The sequence below is a fragment of the Canis lupus genome, chromosome 2 (assembly GCF_003254725.2).
Source record: "Canis lupus dingo isolate Sandy chromosome 2, ASM325472v2, whole genome shotgun sequence".
Lineage (NCBI taxonomy): Eukaryota > Metazoa > Chordata > Mammalia > Carnivora > Canidae > Canis > Canis lupus.
The window spans coordinates 75,700,874-75,724,316 of NC_064244.1; the positions used below are offsets into that span (position 1 = coordinate 75,700,874).

At 38.4% G+C, this 23,443-nt stretch overlaps 1 protein-coding gene across 5 annotated transcripts in view; it reads right to left on the reverse strand.

Annotated features, from left to right (window-relative positions):
* CDC42 (cell division cycle 42) overlaps nucleotides 1-23,443 on the reverse strand; it is a 47,521-nt gene that overhangs the window by 18,537 nt on the left and 5,541 nt on the right. The gene's annotated exons all lie outside the window — the stretch shown is intronic.

The following is a 23,443-nucleotide window of genomic DNA, read 5'->3' on the forward strand; positions in this document are numbered from 1 at the left end:
CCTCCTTGGGATTCTCTCTTACCCTCTCTCTCTCTGCCCCTCCCCACTGCATGTATGCTCTCTTTAATAAAAAATTTAAAAATTAAAAATAAAAAAGGAAAGAAAGAAGCTATTTCAGAATGAATCCCATGTAGGGATCCCTGGGTGGCGCAGCGGTTTGGCGCCTGCCTTTGGCCTGGGGCACGATCCTGGAGACCCAGGATCGAATCCCACGTCGGGCTCCCTGCATGGAGCCTGCTTCTCCCTCTGCCTGTGTCTCTGCCTCTCTGTCTCTCTCTGTGTAACTATCATGAATAAATAAATAAAATCTTTAAAAAAAAAAAAAAAGGGATCCCTGGGTGGCGCAGCGGTTTGGCGCCTGCCTTTGGCCCAGGGCGCGATCCTGGAGATCCGGGATCGAGTCCCGCGTCGGGCTCCCGGTGCATGGAGCCTGCTTCTCCCTCTGCCTGTCTCTCTTTCTCTCCCTCTCTCTGTGACTATCATAAATAAAAAAAAAAATAAAAAAAATAAATTAAAAAAAAAAAAAAAAAGAATGAATCCCATGTAGTGAGCCAAGTATGACTGTGTGAAACTTTTCCTTCAGATGTATGTGTCCTAGACTGCAATACTGACGTCACTGATTTAAAGAATGGTCCATTTATCCAATCTTACAGCTATTGTTACCCAGCTTTAACCAACAAGCTAAAGAGCACCACCACAAAGAGAAAAGCAATATGAGGAATTGGAAAGGTCAAGGTGATCCCCAGTCTTAGCAGCTATTTTAACACCAGGTTGCCTAGTTACTAATTCAATATTCATGGCATGGAAAGATTAAAACCTACATTTTTATAATGAAGAGTCAGATCACTCTAAAACACACTGATGTACTCCCTCTGCCCCTCCCCCATTCATGCCCACTCACAAGCTCTCTAATAAATATTCTGTAAATAAACATCTTTAAAATCAGAACATGTCTCTACTGAAGGATTCTTAAAATCATTATCATTTTTTCCCCACATTTTGACATCTAAGAAATTACGATAAATGGCATCTTATAGTCAATGAAAACTTAAGAAAAAATTTATTTGGGGCGCCTGGGTAGCTCAGTTGGTTAAGCATCTGCCTTCGGCTCAGGTTGTGATCCCAGGATAATGGGATCAAGCCCCACTTCGGACTCCTTGCTCAGTGGGGAGCCTGCTTCTCCCTCTCCCTCTGCTCCTCCCTCTCCCTCTGCTCCTCCCACTGCTTGTGTGCATGCTCTCTCTCAAATAAATAAATAACTTTATAAAAAATAAATAAATCAAATAAAAATAAAATTATTTATCTTTGACAGTGTGTTCACAGGAGGAAGGGCAGAGGAAGAGGGAGAAAATCTTCAAGCAGACTCCCCACTGAGCATGGAGCACAAAGCAGGCTCGATCCCAGGACCCTGAGATCATGACCTGAGCTGAAACCAAGAGCCAGAGATGCCCAACCAACTGAGCCACCTGGGCATCCCATCAATGAAAACTTTTAAGTTTTTTGGGAAGAATGAAGAAACATCATGCTCTGTATACCTACATTTTAAGATAAAGTCCTATTTCAATTACAATCCTGAAGGGATTACAATTTCTTAGTGGCGAGAGCAACCACCTTACTAACCATAAAAATGTCAGAACCACCTAACTCTGGGCTGGATGTCATGCCTACGTCATCCTACAGTACTCTTAATATAAATATCTATTAACATCTCTATACATACATTAGGAGTAACGTAAAGGAAATATACACTCTCCCTTTCCTCAAAATCATCCTATTATATTTCTCTTTATTTAACCTTTTATCTTGCTCCTTCTCTTTTCCTTACAATGCACTACAGAATCACTCATACTAGTACAGCACTAAAGGTTAAAATCTTAATTTCTAAACTAAATCAAAATTATTTATCAAAATAACTAAGCACACTGAGTACTAAGTGTAAAGAATTACTCCTAAAGAATGTGTTTTGCAAAAAGTGTTTTACATAACAATAAAAAAGAGGAAACAGCTGTCTTCTCATGGTTCCTGAATCCATCACTGAAGAAAAGCATAAACGTTCTGCTGGAAAAAAAAAAAAAAAAAGCTCTCCTATAGAATTTCTCTTCAACTCACAGTGAAGAAAAGAAAGGTAAACAGAGTTCTGATCATTCTACAGAATATTTTCCAGATGCCTACAAATCTATTTCAGGTTCAGTTCTTATACCTTCTACTTCTCCCAATCATTATTACCAGGTGACTTTTTAATATAGAGTTTAATCATAAATACTGGGCAGAAAGTAATGGCTGACCACTGTGGAAGAGACTGCTAGCAGTCTACCATTTCTTCCTTTCTTTTTTAGCAAAAGAATTTTCACCAAAGCATATGGTCCCCAGTAAAAACAGACTACGTTTCCTAAATTCCTTTGCAGCTGGATGTGACCACTGTGATTAATGGGAGTGGAAATGATGGATGCAACTTTCAGGACTAGCCTTAAAAGCAAGGGAATAGTCTCCCTGTTCCAGCCTGTAGGCTAGAATACAGACATGATGATGAGAGCTGAAGCAGTCATACTGAACCACAAGACACAAATTAGATGTTAAGGATGAGTAACACAATAAGAAGGACTAGCCCTGGATTGCCTTCAGGACTTTTACACAGGATAGAAAGAAACCTCTCTTTCATTAAGTCCCTAGTAGTTTGGATTTCTATGTTACAGCAGCAGAATTGATATCCTAATTACTATATTTCATAGATTCTAAGAAGCCAATAGTTTTTAAATACAACCTAAATTTAAAAGGGCTAAATGTGGGAGAAAAAGGTCTTAGAATCACTGAAATTATAGTAATATCTGGATTTATCAAGTAACTTCACAGTTAAGCTGATCACTTTTGAGACTCTGACTCAAAAACATCTAAGATAAAACCTCCTCCTAAATTTTATTTATTTATTTTTAAAGATTTTATTTATTCATGAGAGACAGAGCGACAGACAGACAGAGGGAGAAGCAGGCTCCATGCAAGGAGCCCGACATGGGACTCGATTCCGGGTCCCTAGGATTATGCCCTGGGCCGAAGGCGGCGCTAAACTGCTGAGCCACCTGGGCTGCCTCCTCCTCCTAAATTTTAATTGTGGTTGCAATCAAATTAATTGTCATACCCAAATATGAAGCTCCTTATCTTCATCCTATATCTGGTATTCACTTTTAAGACTTATAACCCATACTAACAAACAAATATAAAATCATAGGCCACAGCTCTGAACTCCTAGTGGAAGAAGACCATTGCTTCTTGAAATTTTCATTAGGACTCCTGAGGGAATAAGAGGAAACTGAAAACAAAAAAGTTCCCATGATCAGAGCTATGACTGTCTCGTGTGAAATCACAATCACAACTATCACAACCTATGATGGACAAGATCGGAGCTGGTCTAAAACATTCCAAAAAAGAGATTTCATTAATAACTGTATTTAAAAAGAATCATTTAAATCTGATTCACACTGAATTTCCTTTTTTCTATATTATAAATATGTTTGGAAATTCCACCCAAATTAGCTGTCCTCAGCAGGCCATTCACAAAAATAGTAGTCTCAGAATACTGGTTCTTTCTGTGGAAGCCTTAAATGCAGTACCTCTCTCTCATATCAGCAAGAATAAGAAGATGTTAATGAGATCATTCTTGGGGTGCCTGGGTGGCTCAGTTGTTAAATGTGCCCAACGCTTGGTTTTGGCTCAGGCCATGATCTCATGGGTTGTGAGATCAAGCCCCACGTTGGGAACCATTCTCTCTCTCTCAAATAAATAAACCTTTAAGAGAGAGAGAGATCATTCTGGCCACCAGGAAACTTTCAACTATAAAGTAAAACACATGGATACAACACAATTTGTACCAGAAGAAATCTACAATGTAAGTTTAGGAACAAAGGTAACAATATTTCAAATGGGCTCATAAATCTGTCTGCATTCTTTTTTTTTTTTTTTTTTTAAGTAATCTTCACACCCAGCATATCCTGGGCTTGAACTCATGACCTTGAGATCAAGACCCAAACCAAAATCAAGAGTCAGATGCATAACCAACTGAGCCACCTAGGTGCTTCCCCTCTCTGCATTCTTAAGCACAAATTCATTAAAGCTAACTGACAGACTTTCTGAAGGCAATCTTTTTTAAGATTTTCCAATGGAAGATAATGGATTCGTGTAATAGAGATGTGCCCTGCATATAGTTTGGCTAGATCATTAAACAAACATTACTACTTTGAGAACTTTTAGAAGTTTCTATCTTTTCTTGTCCCAGCAAAAGAACCAGCCCCCAAGCCACTCTTTGGGGGGCCACTCTTTGTGTGTCCTGCCTAAAAAGTTGGAAAACCTATCCAAAATCCATAAGCTTCACATATAAATAATTTTCTTAACTTTGAAGTCAGGAAAACTCTGAGTTTTAATCTCTGTTCAGCACTTACTTGTGACCTGGACAAGGGTCTTCACCTCTTTTTGCCTAAAAGTTCTTATTTGTAATACAGAATTATGTCAACACCTTGCATAGTTGTAATAAAAATTAAATAACATAAAAGGACTTTACAGCTCACAGCACATACCCAATATACATAAATTCATCTACTAAGTGTGGTAGTTAAATCAATCCTACTTCACACCTATTTTCATCCAGTGGGTCAAAACTTAGTACTTTTTCTCTTTGGTGGATTATTACCTAATCAAAACTTTTCATACTTTGCACAAGCTGGTACACCAAAAACATTAAGTTAAAATGAACTGAATATATTTGCTATTTAGCTAATCACACACACACACACACACACACACACACACACACGAAACAAGAAATCCACCCAACTACTTCTTCATCTGAAGACTTCTGTATTAATTGCTTCTTTGCCTTTTGGCTAAGATCAAGTGTGAAGACTTCTGTATTATTTTTTTTCTATTTCCTGTATCTTATTTATGTATTTAACGAGTAGTTTCTAAAAATAAGTTACCTAACAGGTGTTAACAAAATAATTTAGTATAAGAACAGACCCAATCACTACTGTTAAATGCCAAAATAAATGTTTTTAGTTTACAAATCATCACTGCCTACATGTTTGAATTTAGCCTCTAAATGAGCAATTCCAAAATTATCAGACCACCAGAATTACCTCGAATGGGTTTAACAATTCAGATTCCCAGATCCAAACCCCAAATCGAATAAATCAGAATTCAACACTCCCTACGTCATTCTAACGTATAATAAAGCTTGAGAACTACTATCTTACATGACAGCATGACAAGGAATACCAGTAACACAAGAATCTAAGCAAAGATAAACACTACTGGCATTTCAGATCACCTAGAAGTGATTTTCTTAAACTAGAATCAAAATTACCAACATGAATTAGTTGTATTAGTCAGGCATTTCACATTTACATTACATTTCATTTACTAATGAAAAACTCACATTACATATTGAGAAAGCATGAACCAAGATACTTCAGAGGCATTTCAATTATTAGTTCAACCTAAAAGTGCTCTCAAATAATAATAATAATAATAATAATAATAGCAAACACTTACATAGCACTTAATATGTGCTATATATGTTCCAAACATATTACCTATTTTTGTACATTTCATCTTCCCAACAACCCTACAAGGTATGTACTATATTATCCCCATTTTGCAGGTAAGAAAAATGAAGCACAGTAAAGTTAAGTAGACCAAGATTACTCAGGTAGTTAACAGCAGAATTAGAATTTAAACCCTAGTGGTATGACTGCCATGCACCTACTCTAAAATACTATACTGGCCACTACCTCTCCTGAAAAGTAACAGTGATTAAAAAACATGATCACTGCAAATGGAGTGGCAAGTATATACCTATAACAGCTGCCAGCACTGGGAAGAGGAAGGGAGAAGAGGAAGCAAGAAACAGGAGTTAAGTTCATTTCCTGTTTCTTCACCCTGCAAACTACTAAATTTTATTGGGGAGAAGGGAAGAATTAGTAAGGCAGAGTTTGCTCTTCCCCTTTCTTTATTTCCATAAATCTTCCATTTCTTAGGCTTCCTAATCTAAGCTCAGCAACGTTAGAAACTGGTTGTGGGTCCCCAGTTAAAAGCATTAGTTCACAAGTCAGACTGGGTCTAACTTCTCTGTGGCTGTTTTCCCTCCAAAAATGAAAATAGTAATAAGGCCTTCTTCATAGGGTACGTTGATTGAATACAATAATATATGTAAAGAATTTAGAACACTGCCTGGCATACAATAAATGCTTACTAAGTGTTAGCTATTATTCTTGAATGATTAAAGGCACTTTTCAAGACAATATAAATTTTATTTTATTTTATTTTATTTTATTTTATTTTAGTCAATATAAATTTTAAACAGGAACAATTCCATACCACTTAGAGAAGAGCACATGAATTTTTCTATTGCCAAAATAATTATAGTACTCATTGTTCTTACTACAAATACAGTCAAATTTAGCTGTAACTACAAAGGTGGTCATTTCAAAGTCAAGTTGCAATTTAATTAAGACTGTTCTATAAAGCATTTGACATGTATTACTAATTAGTAATTTCACATATTAAAATATCAGCAGATGACCCACAGATGGGAAGGGGGCAAGCAACCATGGAAGACTTTGGCTTTGCAACACCTACAATGCCAGCTTCAGCAACGTGGAAATAACTAGGCCAGACATGTCTCTATCCTACATTAGCTTCCTTTTTAAAAACGTCAAATCACTATAGCAGCAAACAGGCTACGTAGTACTAATTACCATTTTGCTATCCAGGGCAGCTAGAAAAGTTATTTTACATCAATAACTAAATACTCTTCCTCTTTAACACTGAAGTTCAATTGTACCAGCACTTAGAACTGGGGCTGGGGAACTTTAAGCATAAAAATGATTCTGCCGGGGATCCCTGGGTGGTGCAGCGGTTTAGCGCCTGCCTTTGACCCAGGGCACGATTCTGGAGACCCGGGATCGAATCCCACGTCGGGCTCCCAGTGCATGGAGTCTGCTTCTCCCTCTGCCTATGTCTCTGCCTCTCTCTCTCTCTCTCTGTGTGACTATCATAAAAAAATAATAATAATAATTAAAGGGTTTGTGCCCTTTAAAAAAAAATGATTCTGCCAATCATAAGCAAAATAAATTGTGAAATAAGGTGTATCTTTCCACATTCCTTCCCAGTACCCACCATTCCACCACATGATGACATTAAAACCCCTATCTCCTAGGTTCTTGAATGCTTTAGAGGTCCAATTCCCTCTTGAGAATCTCAGAACTACAGTCCCTTAAGTTTTCTGGAGTTCTTGAGCTCTAAGTTTAAAGAAGCCATGGAACCCTCTCTATAATACCATTATTACTGGCTGGCTGCCCACTGAACCCCACCAGACAATCCAATCCCTAGGGAAAAGATCAGTACGGGGTAAGAGGAAGCTCCTAGCTACAGATGCCCCTGCCCAGTAGGTTCATTCTAGGTACAAAGCACAGTGTATGAAAAGATCTGAAGATTAAGTTTTACTAAAAATGAGCATCTTTTGCAAAAAAAAAAAATATATATATATATATATTCTCAAAGAACTATGTCAAATATTAACAGTAAACAAAATAAATGAAAAGCAAGTTAAGGGAAAAATAAAAACAAAAAAATAACAAAAAAAGAAAAGCAAGTAAATTTTTCAAGAATTTCAATGTGGTAAAATAAGTTTTGGTCTTTCTCCTGGGTTCCTAGTACAGAGCTCCTAAAACCCCTGGAATTTCCTAGATGATAGGAGCATCTTTTGTCTTTCATAATGATCCCTTCCTAATCACACAAGAGTATATGCTAACATAACAGGGCCACGTTAGGGTGGGGTCCCCAGACAGCTTCTAGAAGGGATTGCTCACCAGAAAGACTAAGTGATTAAGGGGCTGGAACCCTACCAAGCTCAGGAAGGGGAGCTGGGGAAGCCCACTGGAGGTTGAGCTCTGTGAAAACTCTTGAACAAAGAGATCTGGAGAGCTCCCAACCTGGTAAACACAAGGATGTGCAAGAGTGTGCCATGCGCCTAGGGAGGACACAGAAGCTCTGTGCCCCACCCCCACAGTCCTATACATCTCCTCTTCATTAGACTGAGTTGTATCCTTAACAGTAAATGAGTAAATATATTTTCTTGAGTTCTGTGAGTCATTCTACTGAACTGTCAAAACTGAGCGGGGGCTAGGGGAACAGGCGAGCCAGAAAGGCAGACAGCCTGAGCACTCCATTCACAACCAGTGCCTGAAATGGAAGCAGTCTTATGGGACGGGCCTAAGCTCTTAAACTGTGGGGTCTGTACTCACTCTCAGAGTCAGTGTCAGAACTGAACTGACAGCAGTGGTATCAAAACAAACAGCTTTTACACTAACACAAAATACATCAAAAATAATACTGTTTTCATTCTAAATACATTTCTCCCTGAAGTAACCCATTTTCATACCTAGGAAGAAGGCACTACATAAATTAAGACAATAGTAACCCTGAATTTCACAAGCCTTCCTTACCTATCCAATGATTTGGCTACAGGAATTTATATAGAACAAATAAAATCAGCATCACTTGTCTCTCCTCCCAAATCCAGTCACCTCAGAGGGTATTTTTTATAACTTTCTGCTATACATTATAGTATCAGATGCAAAGCATAATTTTTATTTTTTTAAAAGATTTTATTTATTTATTCATGAGAGATAGAGAGAAAGAGAGGCAGAGACACAGGCAGAGGGCGAAGCAGGCTCCATGCAGGCAGCCCAATGTGGGACTCGATCCCGGTCTCCAAGATCACACCCCGGGCTGCAGGCGGCGCCAAACCTCTGCGCCACCAGGGCTGCCCCAAAGCATAATTTTTAAAATATCTGCCCATGCAACTGTTAAGTAACCCAAAACAAAATACTCAAACTAGAGACATATCCCATGCATTCACATGTATGCAGATGTTCTAACACATCATCTTGTTTGGTTTTGAGTCAGAACCAAATATGGTTCAAATATGGCTAACCTTATATGTTGAACTAAACACACAATATTGTTGAGAAAATCCTACCCAAAAATCCTATTACACCATCATAATTACCTTTCTCCCGCAAAACAAACAATACACTATAAAAGGAATGTTTTTAAACCTTGAAATAAATGTTAAGCTTCAAACAAAATTTAAGAGGTCAATTATATGAGCTCACCCAATATTACATAAAAGAACCAAAATAAATAATAAGAATTTTTTTTTTTTTTTTTTAGAATTGAAATACCCTTTCATAAACTAACTTAACCCCATCTTTTTGTAGATTTTCTGGCTTAAAAGCAAAGGACTTCCCCCAAAGCTAAATTGTTAACGCCCATGTATCCTGATATTCTTTTCCAACTCTTAAGCCTTCAGGCAAATAAAGAACAAACCACATAAAGACCATTCTTTTCAAACTTTATAATTTGTTTTCAGAGTCCTCAGTAAATAGCAAATAATCTTAGAAAACTTTGGCATTCATTCAAAAAGCCAAAGCAATATAGCTACTGCTCAAAGTTATCTGCCCTAATAAAAATCCAAAAGCAGCTTCATATGAACAGCAGTTTGCCTCAGTTTTCAGTAAGCGTATCCACTCCAATTTGAAAAATAAAATTAGAATCCTGTAAAATAGCTTTCAATTACTAAAAAGTAGACAACCCTGAGTCAGGAAAGACAGTCTCCCATGGGTCCCTTGTGCTCCTATACAGCTGGCTGAGTATGCTAAGAAATGCAAGGTCTTGACCAGCCCACCCAGGCCAGGTGACACTGTAGGGTTTTTGCAGCAAATAACCTTGAAGAATACAATAATGTGTCTCTCTAGGACAAAGAGCTGGCTTACTTCCTGCTTACTATTAAACAGTGGGTTCCCAAGCTCAATGCTCCTTAGCTGAGACACAAACCCACCATATCTACCATGTGGAAGTCTTGGCGGCAAAGGGAAGCAACACAGACACTGACCTGCTACTGGCTGTTCCTTTAATAATTAAATTCTTTGTCACCCAGGAGTCTCATGTCTTCGGCTCGCATCCATAAAACAATACCAGGCTAATACAACAAGGCTTATAAGGAGAGTAAAAGTCCCAGACCTTGTTTACTTGATTGAGCTTTTTAGACATCATCTTGTTGCAAATTTAAGTTTTTTTATGTAAACAATATAGCTTAGTTTCTTACACTAATTACTGGAATGGGAGCTAAGAATACATCATCTTAAGTATTTCATTCAATATTCAAATTTTATCTTTTTTCCCCACTTTCTCCTCCACACTTCCAAGCCAGCTAGCACATCTTCTCTAGAAATTGGTTTTAGTTTGTTTATGGTTCCATCTTCTAGGTGTCTATTCTAACAGGAAGAAATTAGTGAAGGCCAGAATCCCACTATCAAGAAAGGTAAGAGGTGGTGCCTGGGTGGCTCAGCTAGTTAAGCACTGCCTTCGGCTCAGGTCATGATCCCAGGGTCCTAGGATGGAGCCCCGCATCAGGTTTCCTGCTCAGGGAGAAGCCTGCTTCGGCTTCTCTTTGTCTCTCTCCTTCTACCCCTATGTGTGCTCTCTCGTTCTGTCAAACAAATAAATAAAATCTTTAAAAAGAAAGAAAAGAAAGGAAAAGTGGCAAGTGACGTGGTTCCTCATAGTGAGTATATAAAAATGAGGGAGATTGGGGCACCTGGATGGCTCAGTGGCTGAGGTCATGATCCCGGGTCCTGGGACTGAGTTCAAAATAAGGCTCCCACAGGAAGCCTGCTTCTCATTCATTCTGCCTACGTCTCTGCCTCTGTCTCTCTCACGATTAAATAAATAAAATCTTAAAAAAAAAAAAAAAAAGAGGGAAGTTATGTGTTTTTAATTTGTTTTGCTTTAAAGTAGTAAGGCCAGGGATCCCTGGGTGGCTCAGCGCCTGCCTTTGGCCCAGGGTGTGATCCTGGGGTCCCAGGATCGAGTCCCACATCAGGCTCCCTGCATGGAGCCTGCTTCTCCCTCGGTGTCTCTGCCTCTCTCTCTCTCTTTCTCTCTCTCTCAAGAATAAATAAATAAAATCTTAAAAAAAAATTCCTAGTATCTTCAGCTGCTAATTAAATGCATTACTTACAGGGGTACTCGGGTGGCTTAGTTGGTTAAGTGTCCAACTCTTGATTTCACCTCAGGTTGTCATCTCAGAGTCCTCAGATCAAGCCCTAAATCGGGCTCCATGCTGAGCATGCAGCCTCCTTAGGATTTTCTCTCTCCCTTTCCCTCTGCCCCCACCCCCACCCACCACTTGCCTGTGCGCACACATACACACACTGTCTCCCTCTCAAAAAAAAAAAAAAAAAAAGCAGCATTAATTAATTCAGAGTGTTGGACAGCAAAATTAACCACTCATTAAAGCAATTATTCAAATTCCTCCATTTTCTGCCACTTGTTTAAGAAATTGTTATGTGTGAAATCACAAACTACCTAAGAAAGAAGGGGCTCTCAAACTAAGGTTCTAGGAGTCCTCAGGATGACAAAAACGAAGCCACTGTTACAGGGAAAAGTGCTGACAGCAGCGCTCATAAAGTGAAAGATTACTAATCTATGTGGTAAAAATGTTTTCAGTGTTGCTAGAAGTTTGTTGTGGCAGCTTCATTTATGAAAATGACTTCATTCCAAAATGTCTGATCCAGTAAGAATTTAAGTCCTTATTTTTGCTGTAATGTTGAGTTTTCCTTCCTCAAATTGGCAAAAACAAAGAGATACTAGCCAGAGTGATCATTTTATATTGTATTTGTGAATCAAAAAATAACGTTAAAAAATATAATTCATAAATATTTAAATAAGATAATTTTTAAATTTAACATTTCCAAAAAATTTGGTAAAACTGAAGAATGTATTTAGTTATGTTTAAGAGTACTATTTAATTAGAAGAGAATGGAAATGAAGTGCTTGGGTGGCTTGTTAGTTAAGCAACCTCCTTTGGCTCAGGTCATGATCAGGCTCCCTGCTCAGCGGAGAGCCTGATTCTCCCTCTCCCTCTGCTACTGCTAATGTGCACGCGCTCACTCTCTAATACATAAAATCTTAAAAAAAAAAGAAGAAGAAGAAGAAGGAGGAGGAGAATGGAAATTACAGTTAAGATTTTTCCTCAAAATATTCAAGACTTGTAAATAAGGGGGGAGGTGGGATATCTAAAATTTATTCTCCAACAAGACAGCACAGGAGTTTTTCCATAGATCATACATTCACAAGGCATATTTGCTTAACAGTGAGAAAGCCTCTGGGTGTGTTCTCTGTAATAAGAACCCCTTCACAGTGTAAAGAGGCATTAGTAGTATTGTGTTCAACTTAAAATTCCAGAAAGAAAGAAAAAAAATGTTTTGGATCCTAGGGTCCTGTGTAGTAACACAAACTTCTGATAACAGTCTTGATCTACTTTTCCACATAGAAGGGGACTTCTCATATAAGCACTTACTATATGCCAGTACTGGCCTATACATAGCCATATCCCTCCTGTGCCTGGAACAAAGCTCATGTCCTCTGGGGCAACAACCCTAAGTGGAGTATCTGACAAGGAACAAGTAACACAACACCATCACCACCATCCCAAACAAACTCTCTTCTCCTTTGTAACATTACTGACACCCTCCTATGCAATTTTCCCATTCTGGTCTCTTAATTAGGGCAATTATCATTTTATTCTCTTATGAAAGGCCAAGGAGATATTAAACACATTCAAAGTCCCCCTCCATTTCATGCAAAAGAACAGATAACTACGGGCACCGCGGTAGAGCATGAGACTTGATCTCAGGGTTGTGAGTTCAAGCCCCACGTTGGGTATAGAGTTACTTAAAAATAAAATCTTAAAAAAAAAAAAAAAAAAAAAAGATAACTAAGGATAAGGGCGTTTTGCTTATCCCAAATCTCAAATCTGAATTTGCCATAGCTCTGAGGTCTACACAGAAAGGAAAAAAGGGGGTAATAACAGGATCAAAACTGTTCAACCAGCTTGTCTGCATCTTATTCTGCCCATCTAAACAGCTGCCAATCGCCTGGTACTATTTAAATTATCCAGTGTGGTTTGTACTTATTTCAAAGTGTAAGCCTTTATTCATATCATCTCTCTAAACCCTAGACAGATGTCTAGCCTTACAACTCCTAATTCTATCCTAACTTTCCACCCCCGATTCCTACCTTATCTGAGACACCTTCCCTATTTCGGCTATCAAAAAATGCCCCAATTTTCTGAACCCCCATAGCAAGGCCTTGCTTAGTTCTTAGATCTCATTTATACTCCTCTCCCTTTTGCTTCCCATGCTCTAACTACAGAGACTTCTTTCTATTCCTCCAATATGCCCTGTCCTTCCTGCAGGTCTTTATACTTGCCAGTACTGTTCCCCCTCCTCTTAAAGCTGCTGACTTCTCCTTCAGATCTCAGCTCAAATCATCCTCTTCTCAGAAAATCCTCCCCTGGGCACACACTATCCACAGGAATATCCAGCTTCCCCCCTCCTTACTTCTATCATATTACCCTGTTTATTTCCTTTATAGTATGGTCATAATCTATAATTATCTTGTTTGTTACAGTGCAATGAAGGAGACATTAAAAATAAGGAAATCTCTGTAAAGGTAGGGACTCCGTTGTATTGCCAGAAAACAGTTCAATACTAAATACAAAACAGGCACTCACTTAACAAATGAATCACACAACTAAGTACTTGATCATACTGGTTTTATTCACATGTGTTTATTCTAATAGATTTTAAGCTCTCTGGGATCCCTGGGTGGCGCAGCGGTTTAGCGCCTGCCTTTGGCCCAGGGCGTGATCCTGGAGACCCGGGATCGAATCCCACGTCGGCTCCCGGTGCATGGAGCCTGCTTCTCCCTCTGCCTGTGTCTCTGCCTCTCTCTCTCTCTCTCACTGTGTGCCTATCATAAATAAAAAATAAAAAAATAAAATAAAATAAAAAATAAAAAAAAAAAAGATTTTAAGCTCTCTGAAAAACTAGGCTTGTACTTCCCAAGACACCTAATGCAGTACTGACCTTATATTAAGGGTAAAATATATTTTAAATATATAATAATATATTTTTAATCTAATTAAATTCAAAAAAAATTTTAAGTCTTGCTGACTAAATTTTTTTTATTTAATTTAAAATATTTTTTAAAGATTTTATTTATTTATTCATGAGAGAATGAGAGGCAGAGACATAGGCAGAGGGAGAAGCAGGCTTCCTGCAGGGAGCCCGATGTGGGAGTCGATCCGGGTCTCCAGGATCGCATCCTGGGCCGAAGGCGGCGCTAAACTGCTGAGCCACCCGGGCTGCCCTAATTATTTTTTTTTTTAATCTTCCTGACTAAAGTTAATACGAAAAAAGCATGGGATTTTTTAAAGACAAGCAAATATGGGTTCAAATCTTAGCTCCACTTCAGTGTGTGATCCCGGGAAGTCACTTCACTTCTACATCTTAAATTTCTCATCTACACAGTCACATCTAACTTACAAAACTGCCATAAAAAGAAATGATGTGGGATCCCTGGGTGGCGCAGCGGTTTAGCGCCTGCCTTTGGCCCAGGGCGCGATTCTGGAGACCCGGGATCGAATCCCACATCGGGCTTCCGGTGCATGGAGCCTGCTTCTCCCTCTGCCTGTGTCTCTGCCTCTCTCTCTCTCTCTGTGTGACTATCATAAATAAATAAAAATTAAAAAAAAATTAAAAGAAATGATGTATATAAAGCCACTAATAGATCACCTGTCACAGAATATATAGCATTCTCATCCCCAATTAAAATTTGCAAAGACCAAAATGGGCCTAAGATAAAGATCAGAACTATAACTATTAAATGAAAGCATCGAAACACCATATATAAAAGGAAATTCAGAAAAATCTTCACTTCTACTTGCAGCCTTATTTGCCAAATTAATCCTTTCTGAAATCCCCACACTCTGATCTTGAAGAACAATTAAAACTAAACGTCATGTTTGTAGTCAGAGGATTCAGAATGTTACATAAACGGTTGTAATCTGCCTCTATTTTAAGAAGAGATAAATTAACATAACTTAATTATACAAGTATTTATCAAGTCTCTAATTAGCCCAAGGAAGACAATCTAAGAGTAGTAGTCAAAGCATAGAAGCTTTCAAGTCCAGTAATCCTAAACCCATATCTCCATTCCTGTGCAACTTTATGCAAGCTAGTCATCATCTCTAAGACTTTGTTTCTCCATCCATAAAACAGAAATAGTATTAACACCACAGGCTTAAGAATTAACTGAGTTCCTGTTCTGTACAGCACTTAATACTGAAATACGAGGTCTTTTTTATCATCATAAAGTAACCCAGATAAGCGATCAATTTAGAATCTGATTATCTAGACAATCTTGTATAGGGAGGGGGCTGTGTTTATACTCCATCAAAGTGCTAAGTGAAAGCAAATCACGTACTCTTCAAACCAAATCTGGCTTTAGATTAGTACCTAATACACAAGGCAAATTTTTGCTTTCAAAACAACAGAAACAAGACTTACAAGGTCTGGGCCAACACCTACCAAAATTTAACACGTACATTCTTTGACCCAGCAACTCCATTTCTCAAGAGGTAAGCATAAGGATATTTACCACAGCCTTGCTTACAGAAGCAAAAACAGGAGACTATAAGTCAACTAACAGGGCACTGGTAAGTTACAAAACAAAGGAATATTATAATTATAAAAATATTTTAAAAATGAACTATAGTGCCTACTATAGATATAATTTGGGAGAGGCAGTTTTATCTATAACCCCCCAAAATTTATGTTGAAGTCCTAGCCCCTGGTACCTCAAAATATGACTGACTGTATTTGGAGACAGGGCCTTTAAAGTAAGGTAAAATGAGGTCATACTGGTGAGCCCTAAAGCAACATGGTTGGTATCCTTAAAAGATTAGTACACAAAGAGGGAAGACCAGGTGCAGACACTAAAAGTCAGCTACCTATAAGCCGAGAGAAGTCCTCAGATGAAACGAGCCCGTCAACACCTTGATCTTGGGTTTCTAACCTCCAGAACTGTCAGGAAATAAATTTCTACTATTTAAATCACCTATTCTAGTCTTTGTTATGGCAGCCCTAGCAAACTAATACAGTGTCAACAAGGAAGAACCCCAAATGTATTGTTTTTAAAACACAAAGTACATGGGGCCCCCTGGATGGCTCAGTCGATTAAGCATCTGCCTTCAGCTCAGGTCATGATCCCAGAGCTCTGGGACTGAGCCCTGCATTGGATCTCCCCGCTCAGCAGTGAGTCTGCTTCTCCCTGTCCCTCCTCCTCCTCGTGCACTGTTGCTCACGCTCTCACTCTCATACTAATAAATAAATAAAATCTTTAAAATAAAAAATAAGGGACACCCGGGTAGCTCAGAGGTTGAGCATCTACCTTGGGCTCAAGGGTGCGATCCTGGGTCTGGGGATGGAGTCCCACATCCGGCTCCCTGTGAGGAGCCCTCTTCTCCCTCTCCCTGTGTCTCTGCTTCTCTGTGTCTCTCATGAATAAATAAATAAAATCTTTAAAAAAATAAAATAATAAAATAAAATGCAAAGTACATAGGGCACGTGGGTGATTCAGATGGTTAAGCATCCAACTCTTGATTTCAGCGTAGGATCCTGGGATCAAGCTCCATGTGCTCGGTGGGGAGTCTGCTTGAGATTCTCTTTCCCTCCATCGGACCATCTCAAAATATTTGTATCCCTCTTTAAAAAAATAATTCCAGGGATCCCTGGGTGGCTCAGCAGTTTAGTGCCTGCCTTCGGCCTAGGGTGTGATCCTGGAGTCCAGGGATCAAGTCTCACATCAGGGTCCCGGGATGAAGCCTGCTTCTCCTTCTGCCTGTGTGTCTGCCTCTTTCTCTCTGTGTCTCTCATGAATAAATAAATAAAATCTTTAATAAATAAAAAACTTAAAAAATTCCACTTCAAACAATGTATCCAAAATGAAGAAAATACTTTATCAAAATACAATGGAATACTATAACATTAAAATAGTTAATACAAGAAAAAGGTATTAAGTAATAGAATACCACAGGATGAAATGCTGTGCGTATTAAAAATAGTCACGAAGACTACCAACATAACAACACAATATTATTAAAAACATATATTATTGGGGCACCTGGGTGGCTCAGACAGGCATCTGCCTTTAGCTCAGGTCATGATCCCAGGGTGCTGGGATAGCCTGGGGTTGGGCTCCCCACCAAGCCTTTTCCTCTCCCTTTGCCCCTCCCCCTGACTCGTGTGCGCACCTTTGCACACTCTCTCTCAAAATAAAATCTTTAAAAACAAACATATTATCACTGTTAAAATGTTGAGTTCTCATGTATTAAGAAAAAAGAAAAAAAAGCAAAAGGAGTTAAACAGTAGCTGTGTTGGCATGTGTATGGGGTCAGTTAAAGAACAAGACTCAAGCACCTAACAGATCTGACCCAATCTTCCCCACATCAGGACACAAACTGGGACCTAGAGCATGTTACAATAGGCTTCTGTTCCTCCAAGAAACAACTCTATTAACTCTAAGCAAGATATTTAAGTGCCTGTTATAGCACTACATTTGGTAAGACAGAAACCCTGCCTTTAAAGGCCTTCAAAACATTTCAATAATTTACTGAATACCAACTCTGTGCCAAACAGTATGCAAAATAGCTTTACATACATCATATATCACATCATATACTTTACTGACTATAAGCATTACAGGGGAACACAGCTGTAGTAGTCTGCTAACAAAACTACACTATAAACTACAAGTGCCACAGATTTTCAAAAGAATAATAATTAATAGGGAAGAGTAGTCTAGAAGAATGTAAGAATAAATCTCTAGTCACATGGAGTATCAGTAGAATGAGTACAGGTAGTGCCAGCCTGAAAAGTGGAAGAAATTTTTAAAATGGGTAAGTACAAGTCATACTCTAAAAGCTAAGCAGAGGAGTTTTCATTTAACCTAGGTGGGAAACAGAAGGCTACCATTTCCTACGAAGAACAGCTTTGTTTTTGACTATCAATCTTGTACCTGTAGTCCAAGGTGGACTGTCAAAGGTAACCAGATAAGAAACGAACTCAGCTAAGAAACTATTTAATAAGCTACGATTTAAATGAAGGATCTGCACTAGGGTAGTAGCATGGAAAAAGAGAAGAAATACTTGAGGTGTGGGAGTGGAGGATGGGTTTAAGAAGATGGTCAATTATTAGGAAGTCTTTTAGTTTAGGAAATCAGATGATTGGTTTGTACACCAGATGGAGAAGTTAGAAGAAGAAATCTTAAGGTCAGGCTATATGTTCTTAAGCTCTCTTGTAAGAAAACACACAAAAGAATAGCCTTTTCACAATCAGTACACAGTAATTTGGTCCTAAGTCTATCAAGGATGAAATCATGTGCCAGCCTGTATCAGAAATCCCACATACAAGCATACATTTGCAGCAAAAAATAAGTCACTATATTACCAAGGCAACAATATACACTGTAAAGTGAATGGCAGAGAATCTTTCTTTTGAAAAATTACCAAGTGAGATGCCAACCACAAACCTAATGCATGACTTTTGTTACACCTGATGAGGCAGACGTACGGTACCTTCATTTAGATTATCGTACAGTATGTCTTATAAACTACAAGCCATATTTTTAAAAAATAAGATTACCAAGACTCTAAATCTACCAATTTTCTAACAACTTTGATGTGGAATTTATTGTTAATGGGGTGAACTTCTACAGAAGCATTCAACCATATATTTCAAGGAATAGTTTGACAAAGAATAAGAGAGGCTGTAACATCTGCACCAGTCGGTGGCAATGCAGTACAGCCGACATGAGGACATAAGGACAGACATTTCAGCATGGTTGCACAGCAGCTCAAGTGTAGTTTTATCCACTATAAGAAAGCAAGAGAAACAAAAATAATAAAGATAGAGTAGCAAATACTCTGAAAAATAACCAATATGTGTTGGCAACAATCTGCCTTTTCAAGAGCACTTTGAAACCAAAAGCAACAGCATCAAAGCACAAACTTCTACCTTGACCATCAATTGTTTCTCAGGTTAATTATACACATACATCATATTTTGGGAAACTAAGCTACTAAAATGGTAATCTAAATGCATTACAAAATGCACCTGCTTAATTTTCAATTTTCAAGTTTGTTACTGATTATAACCAGTTACGGGGGTGCCTGAGAGGCTTAGTCAGTTAAGCTTGTCTGCCTTTGGCTCAGGTCATGATCCCAGGGTCCTGGGCTAGAGTCCCACTTCAGTCTCCCTGCATGGTGGCAGGGAATCTGCTTCTCCCTCTGCCACCTCCACCCCCATGTGGGTGCACACACTGTCTCAAATAAATAAAATCTTAAAAAAAAAAAAAAAAGTCATTGCAGTTGCTCCCTCTAGAATGCTCTTGCCTGGATAGCTCAGTCACATCCCCACAGGTCTTTGCTTGAATGTCATTTTGGAGAACTCCTCTAAGTTATTTTAAATTGCAACCAAACTCTGAAGCATTCCACTGTACCTGACCACCAGCCCTCCCTTATCATCCTCCCCTTCTTTGCTTTTCTCCAAACACTAGTCTCCAACTCATACACTACGATGTAAATCACGAGGGCAGAGATTTGCTTGGGCCTATTTCATTCACTGCTATATCCCCAACCCCTGGAAAAGTGACTGACACAGAGCAGGCACTCAAATAGTTGCTCAATTCATAAATTAGTAAGACAGTATGGGTGAGCAATGCAGCAGGTCAACAACCTTGTTCTTTGTTCTCAGAATATCCCCTTTAACGGGTCCTCTAGGCTCCTAAACCCTCTTCTGTTACTATTTGGACAAAAAAATGAAAAACAAAAAATTTAATTGCTACCCTTCTGAAGAGAAAACTCAAATTCCTAAGGTGTAAGTCAAGTCCACAACCTGAACTAGCTGAAGTAGTTAACACCAAGTGTTTGAAACCACTTAGTATTATACTCTGTCCTCTGTTCTAGGAATACACAATTCTACCAAGTTTTAAACTAGCAAAACAAAAACTCCTAAAAAACAAAATCCCTAAGAATTACGTTTATCACACTGTGATGGCAACTGTACCACAGTGAAATAGTGTATATTATACACTCAGTAGTTCTAGATAATGAAAATATATCTAGTCTAATTTTGGAACAATACACTTAGATTTAAGTTCATTGATATAGTGTATAATGAACTTAAAGAATCAATCACAAAACTGCCAAAAAATTATCTCTAGAATTTAGGTCTTCACAAAAATCTTTACCATTGATTAGTTCCATTTTTAAAAGCTGCTTCTATGTATTGCTTCTTTTTTTAGATAGATTTTTACGTGGTGGGTCTTTTTTTTAATATTTGTAAAGAATCATCTCATTTTCATATTAAAAATAGAGACTGAAAGAGAGAGGGATTTATATTTTATAAGAACAAAACTTATACCAATTTCTCCAAATGAAAGTAGCAGAGATAAAGAATCTGGTTTCAGCAGAAAACAAACTTTTTTATCTTTAACACATGTCACATTCAGGACAGAAATCGATCTTCCTCCTGAAGAAAATGTCCCCAATTACTAAAAAAATAGTAATTTTTTTTAAGAAGACAGCCTAACCTAAGTATCTAACCCTGACCTGACTATATAAAATTGTATCTTTCCCCTCTCTCTCATCTCTTGGATAACTAGCAACACAGTTATAAGTAAAATTATTTTTCCTGGCTCTGATTTAACTAGAACCAAGGATAAGTTTTTAGGATAATATACTTTCACTGCCATGTATTAGGTGCAACCAGGAAAAAAAAAAAAAACTAAAAAGACAGGATCTGAGGTAGGGGTTTTTCTTGGGGGCAGGGAGGGGCAATATGTGTGACAAGGAAGAGAAAGTAAAAAAAAAGGTCAAATGGTAAAATACAAAGACTTTACAGACTACTGTACAAGCTCCTTAAAAAACTTGATTTCTCATATATGTGAACAATTATTTTTTAAAAACTTCACAAATTTTTTGGATCACAAAAACAAGTTATGAATTCTATGATTTCCAGAACATTGAAAGGTTGGCTTTGAAATTACGGCTTTTCAGAATATTGGAAGGCAGTAAAATACTGTAACTAGGATAACTGATTCAAGAACAAAAGAAACTGGAGATCGTGACCCCATTTCAGAGCATTCCCTTGCAGTCACTGGACAATCACTTCCCCAGTTCCTAATATTGGTCTGCTTCTCCCTTCCAATACCTTGCCCCAATTTTAAGTTAAGATGGAGCCACTTGCCCAGAGTGCACAAAGATGTGTTTTATATATAACACACAAAGATGTGTTTTATATATAACATACTCAGTTCAATCCCAAGAAATTGCAAATTAGCAAATTCTATGCAAATGTCTCAAGTGGGGCTTACTTAATACACCAAGAACAGATCATCCACAGCCTCTGCTGAAGTCTCTATCGTTTACATGCTTCAGAAATTTAAGAATATTGTTCCTATGTTTCTACCCACCACAAGCACTGTTTGGTCACACCAATATTCCTGGACTCTAATAGAGATTAATAAACCACTAGACACCATGCCTCCCAGTCCATTTTCTCAAAACTTTAAAGGATGTTTCATGGGAGCAGGGGAAAAAAGAAAAAAAGGGGGGGGGGCTCCATTAAACAAGCTTAAGAAACACTGAATTAAACAGACTCCTAACTAACTTCTCTGAACCTTTAATAAACATAGATTAGGAATTTCCAAGATGGGGATATAATGACTATGGTTTCCAACCTGTTGTCACCCGCCCCTCCCCGAAACATCTCTCAGGCATTCTGAAACACACTAGAAAAACACAGGCATTACTCTTAACATTAAAATTATCCCCTACCCCATTTCTACTGGTTTATAAACTCTCAGGATGATCTAACATTCCCCTTGGCCCCATGGTGACCAGAGCAAATAAATAACATGACCCTAAAATAATTCAAACTTCCATAACTTATACTTGGTATTATTTATTCTACTTGGACTTTCTGAAACAAATGAGGGTATCAGATATTGATTTAAACCCTAGGACTCTAATAATCATAGGAACTACTCATTTTTTTTCCTAGTTATATGATAAATGAAAATTTACATTCTAAAATCTAAGTGTGGTATGCCTGGGTGGTTCAATAGTTGAGTATCTGCCTTTGGCTCAGGGCATGAACCCAGATTCCTGGGATGGAGTCCCGCATCGGGCTCGTTGCATGCAGCCTGCTTCTCCTCCCTCTGCCTGTGTCTCTGCCTCTCTGTGTGTCTCTCATGAATAAATAAATTAAATCTATATTTAAAAAAAAAATCTAAGTCTGAGGCACCTGGGTGGCTCAGTCAAGTTGAGTGTTGGACTCTTGATTTTGGTTCAGGTCATGACCTCAGAGTGGTAAGACTGAGCCCTATGCTCAGTGTGGATTCTGCTTAAGATTCCCTCTCTCTCCCTCAGCCTCTGCCCCCTCCTCCCAGGTCGCCTCACTTTCCCTAAAAATAAATATTTTTAAAAATAAGATCTATTAATTTACTTAAAACCTGTGAAACTCCACAATAAAAATATGGTTTTCTAGGAATTAATTGATATATAGATGTTTAATTCCACCTCAAAAGATTTTAAAATCAAGCTCCTCTCAAATAGCATTCAGCTAGTGAAATAAATACCAGTCGCTACAGTGCAGTTGTATAATGAAAATCCCAACAATTACTTGCTAAGGAACTTCACTGAATTACTTCCCATTTCTCTTCCTCTGCTTTTAAAAAGATTTCAAAGCAAACCAAATTTCAAATACTCCTAAACTGCCTATCAACAAAACAAATGGATTGTAGCTGAAACCTTGCTTATGCTTTCTTCTACAAGCTATCTTTAACTCCTACTCCTTAACACAAATTAACACAGCGTTCTTATGTTCTACCTCTGCCACATACACATACATACACATACACACACACACACACACACACACACACACCGGCTTCATTTTCTCTTCATTTGGTCTGTTCTCAATCTCTTCTGTTTCCACAAGGAGTAGCAAACAATGATCATCTTTTTAGCTGAAAAGATGGTTGTGCCTTAATATCCAACACTAGATGGCTTCATACTGCCACCTGATACAGAATGGACACAGGTGTGCCTGAGACACTGCTCTCCAACTCTCCTGGGGTCTGTAACATGCCTAGCCAGCCAAGAAGAGCCTCATCCATTCACTTCCATGTGGCATACGAATACTTTTCTACTTCTGTCTTGATTTGAAAAGGATTAGGAATACTCTAAAGCATATACTGCACAAGGATAGTGCTGGTGGACCTCCTACACCAAATAGTTGAAGGAAAAGTTACTAGAGAAAAATGCGATATAATCCTTAAAAAAAAAAAAAAAAGGACGACTGGGCAGCCCGGGTGGCTCAGCGGTTTGTGCCACCTTCAGCCCAGGGCGTGATTTTGGAGACCCGGAATCGAGTCCCACGTCAGGCTCCCTGCATGGAGCCTGCTTCTCCCTCTGCCTGTGTCT